General features: G+C 36.6%; 1 pseudogene; it reads right to left on the bottom strand.

The window, feature by feature from the left end:
• Positions 1-424: 424 nt before the first annotated feature.
• LOC149560079 (cytochrome P450 750A1-like) lies at positions 425-8,738 on the bottom strand (annotated as a pseudogene).
• Between the last annotated feature and the right edge of the window lie 6,946 nt (positions 8,739-15,684).

The raw sequence follows: 15,684 nt of genomic DNA, 5'->3' as shown, positions 1-15,684 counted from the left end.
TGCATTGTTTGAATGATTGGTATATTCTTGTCCCGTGGGTATCATGATAGGAATTTGAAACATGATAGGAATTTGAAAGCATGCAGGTTATTGCATTGATCGAGAAGACTCTGGAAAAAGGATTGGACGTGAGAAGATGAAATAAACAGGGAGCATTCATTCCACTCAAAATTCTTAGGACATTAAAACGCATCCATTTAATTACAATCTTTTATAAATTCATTTTCTTATTTTCCTGCAACTTCTATTCCACCCGTCAAAGAAATTTGAAGTGGCCAATGTAGGGAAGTTGAGTTTATATTTAATTTATTTGTGTAAAAAACCACCATTATTGCAAATTTGATGAATTGTTATATTCTCAGGTGCGTGGACAGCACCAGTTACGACGAATAAAAGAATACATTTCTTATAAAAAAAATCTAGGCTAGAAGTCTGTGGTTAGCTTCAATGAAGGGATGGGATAGAGATGGTTTTCCCTTGACACAGTGACTCCAAACTCTTCTTCCATATCCAAGTCAGCAGGATCGCCTTCGAGCCTCCACTCAAAGAAGTGCCAGAACTGAGCCAAAACAAATGACATCTGCCCGATTGGCATCATGATTAGGTAGTGAAGAAAGGTTCTCTTAATGTCTATCACCCTTAGAACTTACTAGGGGAAAGGGCTAGTTGTCACCCATGTATGCATTGTCCGCGTCCAACCTATGAATGAAACATATGTTATGAAGCTAAAACTACTCAGTATTTATGTGTGATGTTTAAGCTGTTCCACAACGAAGGGTGATGGAAGCCACAAAACCAACAATAATATGATTCAAAAAATCCATACGCTAGTAAATTTATCTTAGATTGCCAAAGAACTACATAGCCTAGAATAGAATGTGCCCTTTGAAAAAAGATATATTACTTGGCATCAAACTCTATTCCCCTCGATTTCAATCACACTAGCAGTTGGTAACTAGTTTCATTTTATGCCATGTCATCTCCCTGTTCACACTGCTATTTTAAGAATTTCAAAACCAAGGCAGACTTGCTCTTGGCAATGAAAACATTACTGTTTTTGTCATGTCTTTGATGATGCTACTTATTATTAGAAACTTAGTTAGGCTGGGGTCCCATGGGCACCCGCTTGCTTAAAAATAGAGTGAGTGCCATTGAGTTTTTTTAGGAACATTTAAAGGAGAGCGGTCTCATGGCTATTACATATAAATCTACTTTAAAAAAATTAGCTCCTAAATTGAAGGAAATATTAAAAATATAAATTGTTGTTTTTAGAATTTTTGGTAGGATGATTTCAATTTGGAGGGAAAATGAAGGGTAGGTTCTTGCCAAGTGGCAGAATTCTTCCCTAAATAGTAGGGGCTATTTCTAGCCCCCCACTTTTTGCATATGCTCAACTAAAAAGTAGGGGTTCCTATTTAATAGAAAAAGATTCCAAATTAAGCTTTAGCCCCCCCAAAATGGACCTCCAGCTCCTTAAACATAGAGCCCAAGCCCCCCATGGGACCCTAGGGTTACTATACACAATTTTCACAAACGCAATGACAGCATGTCCAATTGTTGGATGATGAAATAGAAAAACATATCACACTCTTGCCCCTGGTACTCAAAGCTCTTGTTGCCCTCGAATCTCTCAGGCTTGAATTCCTCTAGATCTTCGCGCACATTTGGGTCTCCTAAAATGGCCCACACATTCACAAAAAGCTTTGTTTTCTTGGGTATGACACAGTTACAACTTCGCTATTCTCATGGGGAAGCAACAATAGTCCTGGCATGTATAGCCTCAATGACTCTTTAATCACATATTTCAGGTAGTGCATGTTGGGTAGATCAAATTTAGTTGCCATGTGCTCTTCACCTACTATAGAATCAATTTTCTCCTATAGTTTCTTGGCTACCTAGGGATGCCTAAGCAATGCAATAATTTCCCATTCCATGCTAGTCGCTGTTGTTTCCATTCTGCCAATAAAGAAATCCTGTTCAAATATATATTGCAATACAAAATTATTAGCAGAAGAACAAATATTTTGTAAAACTCCTACCCTAGAATACAATAAAGTAATATGAAAAATGCAGCACAATATCATAGAGAGGGTAGTGAAAGTGACGTACGAAGAGCATTGCTTTGATATTATCTTTAGTGAACTCTAGCTCCAACAACTGTGATACTTTCAAGTCAAGAAGCACATCCAGGATGTCCTTACTCCACTCCTCCTCTAGAGCCCTTCTCTTGTGCTCAATATCGCCATCTATAATTCTCCCAAGAATCCTGTCGAAGAAGTTGTGGGCATTCACAATAAGGAAGTAAAGTTACATAACCACTTCCTACATTAATATTTGAGAGGATAATTAAGAAAATTTGACTAACATTTGCAAGTCACAAGATCAAGGATTTTCCTCTTCTTGAGCACAATCACTCTCTAGTGCAAGAACCCATGCTGTCTCTGGCTGTTAAAAAAGATAAATGAACAATAGTTGTCAAAAAAGGCAAGGGTGCTACTAAGCCAAACCTTGTTTCTCAAGAACCTAGCTATCCCAGTTCCAGTGTGGCTCCTCTTGTGCCCTCGACACCAAAGGCTCCTCTGGTTGTGACGCAGCCACCTGTTTCAAACCCTACATCATAGGGGACAGCTAAGCCAGAGGTACAACCTACATGGGTTCGAGCACCTCAAGTAGCTTCTATGATTTCTTTTTCATCTACAAGTCACTCATGCAGTCCTAAAGGAAATAACTAAAGAGCCATCACTTTGGGTGACTCTTCATTTGAACCCTTCGCCTTCTTGCATAATAGTTTTCCCTCGCTTAAGGATGAGGAGAATATGCAAGCTGGTTTATGATGAATTTTCTCTCATGGAATGTGTGGGGGCTAATAGACCTCCCTAGAAAGTATTATGTTAGTGATACCAAGCATAGGCTTGTCAATATTGATGTTCTATGTTTGCAAGAAGTTAAAGTCTCTAGGTTCCTTGTCAACTCAGCTTGCTGTGTGATATGGCCAAATGGTGTTAGTTTTGCTTCTTAGCATGAAGCTAGTCAAGGTGGTGTAGTTACTCTCCTCTCTGCTCAGCTTTCTACTTTTGTTGATTCTCATGGTTCTAGACCTATGTAGAGAGTATTTTGGATTTTGTTTTCTTTTCAAAGTCATTCTTTTGGCATTGTCAATATCTATGCTTCTAATGATGTGATTGAGCACTCACACTTGTGGAGGTGGCTAGCTAATCCTTTACAATCTACCACCTAATTATTCTGTAGGGATTTTAATATGGTTGAGCTAGCTATTGATAAAGTGGACCTTCTACCTTTTTGATGGTCAGCCAGTGAGCAAGAAGCCTAGTTCTACATGTAGAACAAGTTGGGTCTTTTTGATCCCAATGTTCATCACCCCTAGACTAATGGCATTTGGTACACATGGTCCAACTTTCGAGAGGGAGCTGACAGGGTCCTTAAAAGGTTGGACCATGCTATGATTTCTGCTCAATCCATTTTTTCTTTTTCTCACACGAGTCTACTACCTGTCACTTCACTCCCTGATGTGACTCTTTCAGACCATTTTCCCATCTACTTCTCCATTACCTAGCATTCTACCCTTGCTTCTAATTGTAAAACTCAATTTTACCTTAATACTTCTATGCTATCACATCTACCCATCGCCGCCCATATTTTACAAACTTGGAACCGTGAACCTAGGCCCCACTCATCCTCTAGGTGGATCTCATGGTGGAATGATGCCATCACCCATACTACAAGGTTTCTTCACATTTATGGGAGGAAATTGGCTACGTACTGCAAGAGATCCTATGAGGCCACTATCAAAGATCTCCATATGGCCACTGAAGCTCTTGCCATGAATCCATTTCATATAGATCTCTAGGTTTAGCTTGCCAACCTTCACCATCAGAAACAAGTTCCAGACAATTATACTACTTCGGAAGCTCAACTCAAAGCCCGCCTTCACTAGCCGGTGGTTGGTGATCAAGCTTCCAAGGAATTCTTTAATGTGTTGAGTGCATGCCACTCTATGGTGGGATCAAAGTGCATTTGGGAGGGTCAACATACCCTTTGTAAGCTTCTTGATATCCTTTAATCCTTTGTTTATCACTATGAAAATTTTTTCATAGCTTAGGGTCCCTCGATGGCCAGGGACCAAGCCTTGTAGGCTTGTTTGGCTGTCACACCTAAAAGACTTTCTCTAGAACAATATGCATTCTATGAGCAAAAGCTCACTCTGGAGGACCTCAAGGAAGCTATCTTCTCCATGGCAGATGATAAGGCCCCTAGTTGTGATGGCTTGCCTTGTGAATTATAGAAAGCTTTTTGGGATGAGATTGGTCTAGACCTGCATAGGGTCTATATCGAGGCATACGATTGCCATTCTCTGGGTAATCTTATTAACAAAGGGAATATTAAGTTCATACCTAAGGCAGGCAACCCTGAAGACATCTACAATTGGAGGCCCATCACATTGTTGAATGCATCCTATAAGACCATTGCCAAGGCTCTTTCACTCAAAATCCATCATCTTCTTCTTCAAATCATTTTCCCTAAACAAATAGGTTTTATCAAGTCTCATTATATCTTGGATAATATAATTTTTGTGTGGGAAGGGATGGAATGGGCTTGCCATTCCAAGTAATAGGCCATTTTTCTCAAAATTGATTTTGCTAAAGCTTATGACAGGATTGAGTGGCCTTTCACTCTGGCCATGCTTTAGGCTCTTGGGTTTGGCCCTATCTTTTTGCAATCAATCTAAATTCTCTTTGGAGATGCCTCTGATTATCTCCATTAATGGTTGTCAGTCTCAAGCATTTGGGCTTCATTGTTCAATTAGAAAATTTTTCCCACTCGCACGCTCATTATATGTCTTGGCAGCAGAAGGTTTTGGGTATTTTCTCACAAATGCCACCTCCCAAAGAAGGGCCTGAGGTGTTTCCCTTCTGGATTCCCCTAACCTACTTGTGAATGGTGATTTTGCAGATGATTATTTCCTCGCCCTCATTGAGGATGAAGAGAATATTGCCTTCACTTTGCAATTTCTTCGCACATTCTATCTTGCTTTAGGGTATGTCATTCAGTGGCACAAAACCCTTTGTTACAGATAGTCTTACCTTCCTCGTCCTACTTTTCTTGAGAAATACCAATGGAAATGGGTTCAACATGGGGAAGTTTTTCCTTTTCTAGGTATCCCCTTCACATTCCAAGCCTCAGTTATTGAGCTCTAGAATGTTTTTCTTGCTAGAATAGAGAAGAAACTGGAGTATTGGATCACCAAACCTCTTTCACTTGCAAGAAAATTCTAGATTTGTTCCAAAGTGCTAGCTACCACCCATTTTTAATATTCTTCCTATTGAACTTTTTCAAATGCCTCATACCTCAAAATTGAATTCCTTTTATGTGACTTTCTTTGGGCATCAGACACTTGTCACCAGGTCTTTCATTGAGTTGCCTAGGATTTTTGTTGTCTTCCCAAAGAGTCTGGTGGCATTGGCTTGCTATCCACCTAGAAGCAAGGTACTAGTTTATGTGCCAAATGGGTGATTTGATCTCTTTCTGTCAATGAAGCCTAGAATATTATGTTAAGGCATTGTATTTCTTTAAGCTTTCTAGTTCACTAGCAAGCTTGGAAGGGGATTTTTCTTCAAACCCTTCTAATTACCCTTGAACCTATTCAAATTCAATGTACTTTTTTTTCCAAGAGTATTTGGAAAGCTTGGGAAGTAGTTAAGCCCTAGCTTCACTAGGTTGGCAATGGATTCAGAGATGGGCTTTCCTTGAACCAACATAATCTTTGGTGGTCACCTTTATTTGCTATTCAAGGTGTTCCCCTGGCTAAGGTGCATGGGGCTAATGCTCTACTTTTTTAAAAATGCAACATAAGGACCCCTAAAGATCTTTTCTCCTGAGTTACTATGAGCTTGTGGTCATGGGAAGACATGCGAGTGTATTTCCATCTCACTCGTCTAGATCAATAGACTTTTGATCTCCTAGTTTTTGTGGTGCCTTCACATTTGTTACACAAAGTGGGCATTCAGTCTTCTCACCCTTGGTAGAAAGATTGGAAGTGGTATCTAGTCACTCTGGTAACTAGCCATAAACCTAGGTTGGGTTACAATTGGTTGGTTCCTCACCTACCATGGTTGATGTTCTCGACCAACATTAGCATTTGCAATCTTCGCATCGCACCTAGAGTCATAGGTTCTCCACTGTGTGGCATGCAATTACTAAACCCAAAATTGTGCACTTCACCTAGTGTATTCTTTTGTAGGGCTTGCATTTGGGCTCTCGAATGTGGCGTCTGGGAGTTCCTAACCTCCATTGCCTTTTTGTGGTCAACCAAAGTCCTTTTTGCACATTTTTTGGTTCTATAGATGGGCTCAGTATTACTAGCAATGGATCCATGATATCTTTTGCCCCTTTTGCCCAAAACCTTTTTCTTGGCATATAGTTTTTCTACATGATAATACCTTAATTCCCCTCAAATACACCTAGATATGGCATGCTTTCAGATTGGGGATCTTATTTACCATTTGGAAAGATTGTACTATAGTCATTTATGCTCACAACACACTTAACATTAATGTGGCTATGTACTCTAAAGCATGTATTTTATAACAATGTCATGTTGCAGATTCAAGTGTAGATGGATAAAGTGGGTTTGGAGGTAGCACACTTATAGGATCTTTTGGAACATTGGAGAAATGCCCCCTGTATGGTTGCTCATGTTCCACTAGATTTTTCCTTCAACGACCACACCCCTCCTCATAGTCACTATCGAGGATGTAGTAGTTCTACTCACCGCTCATGTATTCCTCACTCTCAACAACATCGCTCTCCCAATGATGGTGCTTTTGATCGACACCACTCGACCTTGCCTCGCTGGAGGTTTAGTTCAAGGTGGTCCCCCATGACTCCTCCTACTACTCCTACTACTAGTTGTCCCTCTACTCACTCAAACCCCAAGTGGGTGTTTCCCCAGCTGGATTTAGCCATTTCTCCTCACAGGCCCAAGGGAGAGAAAGATGAAGATAATTTTGCTGCTACGGATGATGGTTGGGCTCCCCCTTAGCCATCTACTCTCCCCAGTTTTGGGTGGGGCTCTGATGATAAGGATGCTCCTTCCTCAGATAGTGTTGCACTAGCAGCTAGAGGATATCTTTGTTTTCTATTGTTTTCTAAAGTTTTTTGCTGAATAGCTAATTTTCAGCTAGTGGCCATATGAACTCATGGGGTGATTGTGTATCCCTTGACCCTTTTTTTTGTGAATATTGAACTTTATTGTATTTTTTTATTATAAGGAAGGGACTATTCATCAAAAATTTTGACTAACTATTGTAGAGATTTCATGAAATGCATAATAAATTAATCAAAATAATAATGTACTCATAACACAATGATTACCATGGAGAAATTATTCTTGGAGGAAAACCTCACCCTCCAAAACCTACAAAATGTATTCTCAAATCTAAAACCTACACAATGTATTCTCAAATCTAGAAGATTACAATACAATTGCAATGCAAGTTCTTACAGGAGTGCATTGCTACAACTTGAACTCAAACTTGGACTCAGAGAGATACTCCTTCTAGCACTATTCTTGCAAATTGAACTTGACGATTCAAACACCTCCCCAAGCCCTCCTTTTATAGTGATTGCCACTTGGAAACAATTTGTGGTTTTACAAAACCATGGGCCAAAACCATGGGAAAAACAATCATGCCACATGTTACCCAATTATAATTTATAACTCCAAGAATACCATTTCTATCCATGATTTTGTCATGTACTTGAGACCCCCATACAAGTCATATAATGAGTTGTTTACATTCTAATAATAGCCCTTCTACATTATTAAGATACTAGACACATTTTTAACCATTCATACACCTTTTCCAACTCATAAACATGTGGAAAACTACCACAAGAAAATTCTAGATTTTTTCTTAAAATTTTCTAGAGTTTTTCAAGAAAATAGCTTGCAAGGTTGAGACACAATTCTCAACATTCACCATGCATTTCTTGAGGTGTTGCAGGTCAATCAAATATATGGAAGGAAAGAAGTCCCCAATATTAATAGCAAAAAGGGTGTTGATAATCTCCCTCAGCATGGCTTTGAGCTCACGTCCTTTCCTAGTCACATCATTACCATTGAATCTAATCCCAGTTAGCATCCTCCAAAGATCTAGTAGAAACTTGCTAACATTGACAGCAATAATCCCCTGCTTTCTCTTCTCCCACATGGATTTCATAGAGAGAGAAACCTCCCCTGCTCTAAGGGACCAAAAGGACTCAACTCTATTTGCACTGACGAGCTCCATGACACATACTTTCCTCATGTTTCTACAATAAGGACCATTAGAAGCCAATCCCATGTTCTTGTTGTTGTAAGAAATGTTTTTTATGGTACCAATAGAGGGTCTATTGGAAAACACTAAATCATGTGTCTTTAGAAACTCCCTTGCCATCTCAAAAGAAGAGACCACAATGCAAGGTAGAAAAGCCAATCTCTAGTACATCACAGGGCCATACTTCTTTGAGAGCTCATGAAAACTAAGGTGTGGAAGCTTTCCAAGCTAATGGATGTTTCCTATGATGGGCAATGAGGTTGGCCCTAGATGAAAATTAGGATCCCTCTTGAACTACTTTACTAATACGCACAGGATGACTATAAATGTCAACCATAGAGCACTGGTTTGGTCACAAAGTTGTTCTGCCCTTACTCCAATAAATTCAAAGGAAGTGGCCATTGTAAAATGTACTTAGCAAACACACACAAACTTTTCTTTCAATACTCCTCTACTCACCTTCTATTTATTTATATAGAGAGAGAGATACCTCTATTGCTCCTCATATTCAATAGTCAAGGTTTGCAGGCATTTTTATATATCTAATCAAAAAAATTATGTTATACAATATGTTGGTAAATAGATTTGTCACTTGAAAATGGCCCAACAGAGTGTGTGTGGAAAAAATTTCACAATAGTTTGATAGGTCCTTGATATGAGGCCTTCCTTTGCATTTAGAGGGGCAACTACCTCATATGATATAATTTTGAAGTTTTTCAAATTAAAAAAGAAATCAAACTTTAAAAGATCAATAGAAATCCATTGATGAAAAATGCACCAGATGAGTTCAAAGCTTTCTTTGACTAAATATAAATCATTAATAACAATAATCAAGATCTACGCTTGAGAATTATCACTAGCACGATGTTGATCCAAAGATTCACAAACATCTACACAATACCATCAAAATGCTCACTACAAAGAGAATCAACATTTTCAACAAATCTAGATTTTCAAAGAAGAGAACTGAATTAGCATTTTCCATTATTTTCTTTCACCAAGAACCTAAGAGGATTTTTCAATTACAAAGATGAAATTTGTACACACTTTCCAAATATTATCTTCTCACTAAAATCTAACCTAAGTCTTCTCATATTCAAAAGTCTCAAAAAGTCCTCCTTGTATAAAGCCAAAAATGACTCCTTATATAGACATGGAGGTTAAGAATTACTCCTCTGTAATTAATAACTACCTCCAAAAAACTTAATTTTGGAGAGGTTAATTAAACACTCAAAAATTAACCCAAAATGATAAAACTTGCTATTGCCAGAGATGGAAAACTAGAACCATTATGTCGCATGAAGAATAAGATATTGTCCATGTCATAATGATGGATCAAAATATCTTGAACTTGATGGAAATTGCACCTTCAAATCCAAGTATCCACCTATAAATTTTCTCAAACCTTTCCATTGAACTCAAAAGTAGTCTTCAAGAGATTTATAGAAACTGGATCATATTAAAGTGATCTATGACATATGCTTTAGGAGACACTTATACTATATTTAAAAGTTTCCATCTTTTCCTTTTGATAAGAGAAACTAATTTTCATATAATTCATCTACGTGTACTCAATCTTCATTCATTGCTTCCCAATTGAAAATTTATGTGCCTATGATAGTTCAAAAAATGATGGGATACCTGATTCAAGATAATTGATTTTGGAATTATCCATGGCTTTTGGTTGATCATATAGTATATATTCCAAACCTTTACCCATTTCTTGCTCACTTTCCTTCAAGATAACATATTAAACTCCTTGGGAGCCCTGCATATGCAAGTACATGCCTTATTTAATTATTTTGTATTTTTCATATTCCATTGTTGCTGCTTATGCTGGGTTGATGCTATGGGGTATTTTTTAGATAGTTTACCAACTCAACTTTATCATGTCAATGTTCAATGAACAATCACTAAATGCTTAGGATATGAATCTTTGAATATTTGGACCAATGGTCTTCAAATGCCATGTAATGGCCACAAGCTAGAAAAAGGTGCAATTTCTTTCCACGAGCTCAAACTTTCCTACCATGGCATTTGTTCTTTATTAGTCATGGGCTGGAAAATGATGTAAGATACCCCATTCATCATTTCCTTGCATAGAATATCTAAATCATGGTGGAACAACATCTTACAATTGGAAGTATTTGGTCAAGAAAATCATGAAATTCCGTATTTGGCTCATACTTTCTCAAGATGAAGATGCATATTCACCTACTGATTTAGCCAACTCTTTGAACCAATAGTGACATGGAAGTCCTTCTATGAAACTGTGTGGAGAGCATTTTGACAAACAATTTTCTCTTAACTTGTCATAATGCTACCTTCAACATATTTGGTCAAACGAGTCACACACCTTTGAGGTTGGTGCATACTTCACCTTTATTTCATGGTACTATGTTATTAATGCCACAAATATCATTTTTCATGTTCTTTGTCACACATTCACCCATATTTCATGCTCCCATCATAAACCTTGAAGGAGGTTGCAAAAAATTAAAATCACCTAATGTTGTGGGCTAGAGATTGAAGAAGTATGAGCATGAAACCCACACATTGTTTGAGTATTTGGAGCTCCTGCACTATGTACAAATAGGAAACTTAGCTTTTGTGGAAGTGGTGAGTATGGAGTATATGTGTTTGTGTTCAAAAAATAGGGATGTCCCTTTCCATATAACTATATTATCCACTATGGGAGTATTATCAAAACAACTTGCAACCTAGGGAACGAATCATCATATATGAAGAAAATGCCAATGGAGATCATAGTTAAGATGATTATGAATTTATCTTTCTTGGCAATCTTGGAGGAATGACCCTTGACTTGCAAATGCATGAGCCTTCTTATTTCTTGTCAATAATAATTTACTCAATTTGAACCATGTATAGAATCTTTCACCTCTTGATAAAAGAGGTTAATAACCACCTTAAAAATATGTATTTTGGAGCTTAGCCTTATCCTTTTTGGATGAGAGGTTAAGTTTAATGGTTTAGAATATGTCTTTTGGAACCCAAACCTTAACCTTTTTGGATGAGAGGTTAAGCTTAATAGTTTGGAATATGTGTTTTGGACCCAAAACCTTAACCTTTTTAAATGTTAATGGTTAATGATTTTGTTTCAAATACATAATTTTCTTCGTTTGATTAACTCGCAAAAACTTTTGACTTAGGAACTGAATTTTAAAAATTCAATGTGCTTGATGGAGCCAAAGAATAAATGGGTGCAGTAAGATCAGAAAATTGTTAAAAATACAATAGATAACTAGCCCTTTCAAATATTGAATTTTGATACATTTGAACATGTTTTCACTCAAAATAGACATGCAATTTTTGTGATTTGGCAGATATAAGAACCATGGCAATAGTTGGCTCTAACCGGGCACATGGATTAAAAAGGATGAAGCTCAAACCTAGAATAACTAGAATAATGTCTCACCCATTGGGCTATAGAGTCACATGAGGAACCACTTTGCAAAGGGGAAAACTGACACCAAAAATAGGACAACTAGAAGGAAGACTAGGCACAACAAAAGAATGCAGCAAAAACTCCAATCTAGACTATATGTACAAGACATGTTTTCCTAACTCCAGTGACTGAAGGTATAATCATGCAAACACATTCACTAGTTGGGGAAAATAAATACCATGGCATGCCAAAATGTGATAACTTTCAAGGTTCCATGGGCTCAGATATAAGTGCACTCCTTGAATTCTAGCTTTGAGATTCCTAGCATGCCCCACATCTCTGGATAAAGGAAAGTATCAAAATAATTAAGCTTCATCAAAAGTCTTTGACTTTGAAATCAACTCTACTTCATGTTGCATGTCATTGATGAATTCATTTTGAAAGAGTTGAAAGGTAAGGATCACAAAGTTATGAATGCATTTTTGATACTTTTCTCCACTTGACAAGCCTTCTACTTGAAATTCTAGTGATTGGTCATTGTAAATTCTTGAACTTATTTCTGACACCAGACACTCTTTCTTTTCCATAGGGATGATTTTGTTTGTATTCTCCATGAAATTATTCCAATATGAATGCACATCCTTGTCACATTGGATCTTCCCATGATTTATTTCTTCCTCTTCTCCCATTAGATCTCTCAAAGAAGGAACAATCATCTTTTCCATTTTGGTGCACACATCCTCTAATGAGTCTATCTAATTAGAAGAATTAATCATCATTTGATATTGATGTAAGGGAAATTCTTTTAAAAGAGCATCATCATCTATTCCTTCATCTTTAAGTTTTTCAATCATTATATCACAACACATTTCTTCAAGGCCAAGTACTTCTCTAGTGCGAGATACCATCACAATGTTGTCTTTATTGTAGTCTCAACTTGTGAACTTGAATGCCTCAAATTCAGGTTACATGCATGAGGAAGAGTGAGAAATTTATGTGTCATCTTCTCTTGAATCTTATCTTCAATTCCCATTTCTATCATACATATTATTAAGTTTTCACCATTATTTTAACAAAGTTAGTTCATTGATTCTTGTTGATGACCATCTTCACAAAATGGGAAAGCTTCATATTCTACTTGCATGTAACCTTGAAAAGGATTCCTTGACAACTCATTATCTTTCTCTTGAATATGACCTTCTACTCTTGTGATGATAATACCACTTTATGAAAACTCTTCAACATCCTCAAAAGTAAAGACATTGATCTCAGGAGTTAACGAAGATGTCTACAAGATTTCACTTGAGGTTATTTCTTTATCAGTGGTAATGTTTTCAGATTGTGTAATAAAATTTGAAGTATTATTGTTGTCAATAGATCCTTCACATTCAATGATCATGGAAGGATGAATAGGAAGATCTTCTCCACATAGGAGGTCATCATTTGAAGCATTGAGGCACCAAGTAGGAATAAAAGTAGTATGAAATTCACCTTGATCTAGATTTCTCTCATCTTTAATCATCTATTTTGTAGTTCCTTGAGAAACATTTGATTTTTTTTCTTCTTTCTCATTAGGATTGAGATGATTGAATATGTTCTCTTGGGTATTGACATCTTAATAGTGATGCCCTGATACATTAATAGACCCTTCTTTTATAGACTTCATTTCCTAACCATCTCTTTGATTAGACATCGAATCCCTATCTTCTTTCATGCATGTAGATCTAGATGATTCCTTTCTAACATTTGGATAGGGAGATATTCTATTACCAAGGAAATAATTCTTGCATGGGTCTTCTTTCTCAAGTTCTTTCAATGTTTGAAGTAAAGAAGAATGCACTTTGTCAGGATCCAAGCATGCATTTCCATAGAAACTTTCAAAAAATCAACATGATTGGGATTGATGGAAGTATGATTTTTATGAGCAATAGGTGTAGGAATTTGGACCCATTTCTGACCACCATTATCAATCCTTGATTCACATGAATCACTTTTCTAATCAAGTTCTTCCTTATTCTCACATGTGGAAATTATTTTTGGAAAAGTTTTTGACTTATAAGAGAAAAATTGATTATGTTTTCCATGTTCTTCATCTATCTTTTGTAAGGTTCAGAGCAAAGATGGATCGATCTTTTTTGGATCTAAATTTTGTCCACCATAGAAACTCTTCAGGAAGCTACCTTGCTTAGGATTGATGAAAATCTGATTTTGTTGAGAGATAGGTGAATGAGAGATATTCTCATTATTCTTCATTGCTGATTTAGATGAAAGACATTTTGCAAAGAGACCTTTATCTTTATATGTTGATAAAGTCATGATCATGAGAATGAAACCTGTAATCTTTTCCATCATCTTCTTCAATGTTTTGGAAAATTTGGAGCAAGCAAGGATGAACCATTCTAGGATCTAGCCTCTTGCTGCCATACAAACTCTTCAAGAATTCAACTTGTAGAGGTGCATCATGAATCTATTTCTTTGAGTATGAAAAGTATTCTTCATCACTATTACTATTACTATCACTTTCCACTTTCCCTTTGTACCAAACCATGTTTTGAATTTAAACCTTGAATAGAGTCACCAATATTCAATCTTCTAAATAGAGTCACCAACGTTTATTCAAGGGAAGGTACTTTCATTAGATGACTTACTGATTATTATTTACTTGACATTGGATGTGACCAAGATTTGTCATGTTTCTTCTTGGAATAACAACTATTATTTCAATGACTATAATTTTTTGACCAATAGGAGCTCTTCACAAGATTTCCCCATATTCTTCTTCTTATTCTAGAACTTGATTCACCTGATGATATTGCCGAGCACTTTGTCTACACCTCCAAGCCAGAGTGTTCATATCTAAAATAATGTCTTCTTGTGTGTCTTGGAAACTAAGGTTTGGCTATAGAATTGGAAGCACATTCTCATTAGGCAACACCATCTTACTTCATCAAAGATGACTGATTAATCTTTCTTGTTTTAGTCCCTAGCAAAGTTACCAAAAATATGTTTGTGAAAAAATTTTTCACTTGAAAATGGCCCAATGGAGTGTATGTGGAAAACTATTCACTATAGTAGGACAGGCCCTTGATATATGACCTTCCTCTGCATTTAGAGGGGAAGCTCCCTTGTATGATATAATTTTGAAGCTTTTCAAAAAAAATAAAATAAAATCAAACTTTAAAAGATCAATAGAAAGCCATTGATGATGAATGCACCAGATGACTTCAAATCTTTCATGGACTAAACTTAAACCATTAATAACAACAATCAAGATCTACGCTTGAGAATTATCACTAGCACAATGTTAATCCAAAGATTTACAAACATCTATAGAATACCATGAAAATGCTCATTGCAAAGAGAATCAACATTTTTAACAAGTTATATTGTGTAAGAAGACAACTCAAATAACATTTTCCTTTATTTTCTTGCAGCAAGAACCTAAGAGGAATTTTTTATTACAAAGATAAAATGTGTACACACTTTCCAAATATTATCTTATCACCAAAATCTGACCTAAGTCTTCTCCTATTCAAAAGTCCCAAAAAGTCCTCCCCATAAAAAGCCAAAAATTACTCCTTATATAGACACAGAGGTTAAGAAATACTCCTCTATGGTTAATAACTACCTCAAAAATATGTAATTTAGAAGAGGTTAATTAACCTCACAAAAATTAACCCAAAATGATAAAATTTTCTATTGGCAGAGATAGAAAATCAGAATGATTACATTGCATGAAGAATAAGATATTGCCCATGTCATAATGATGAACCACAAGATCTTCAACTTGAGAGAAACAACAACTTCAAATCCAAATATCTGCTTGTGAATTTCCTCAAACCTTTCCATTGAACTCAAAAGTAGTCTTCAAGAGATTTATAGCAATTGGATCATATTAAAGTGATCTATGGCATATGCTTCAGGAGACACTTGTACTTTATT

Source organism: Cupressus sempervirens, chromosome 4, assembly GCF_028749045.1.
Source record: "Cupressus sempervirens isolate cs-2001-9-10 chromosome 4, ASM2874904v1, whole genome shotgun sequence".
Taxonomy (NCBI): Eukaryota; Viridiplantae; Streptophyta; class Pinopsida; order Cupressales; family Cupressaceae; genus Cupressus; species Cupressus sempervirens.
Note: the sequence above shows the minus strand (reverse complement) of the source record. Positions and strands in the feature narration are given on the sequence as shown.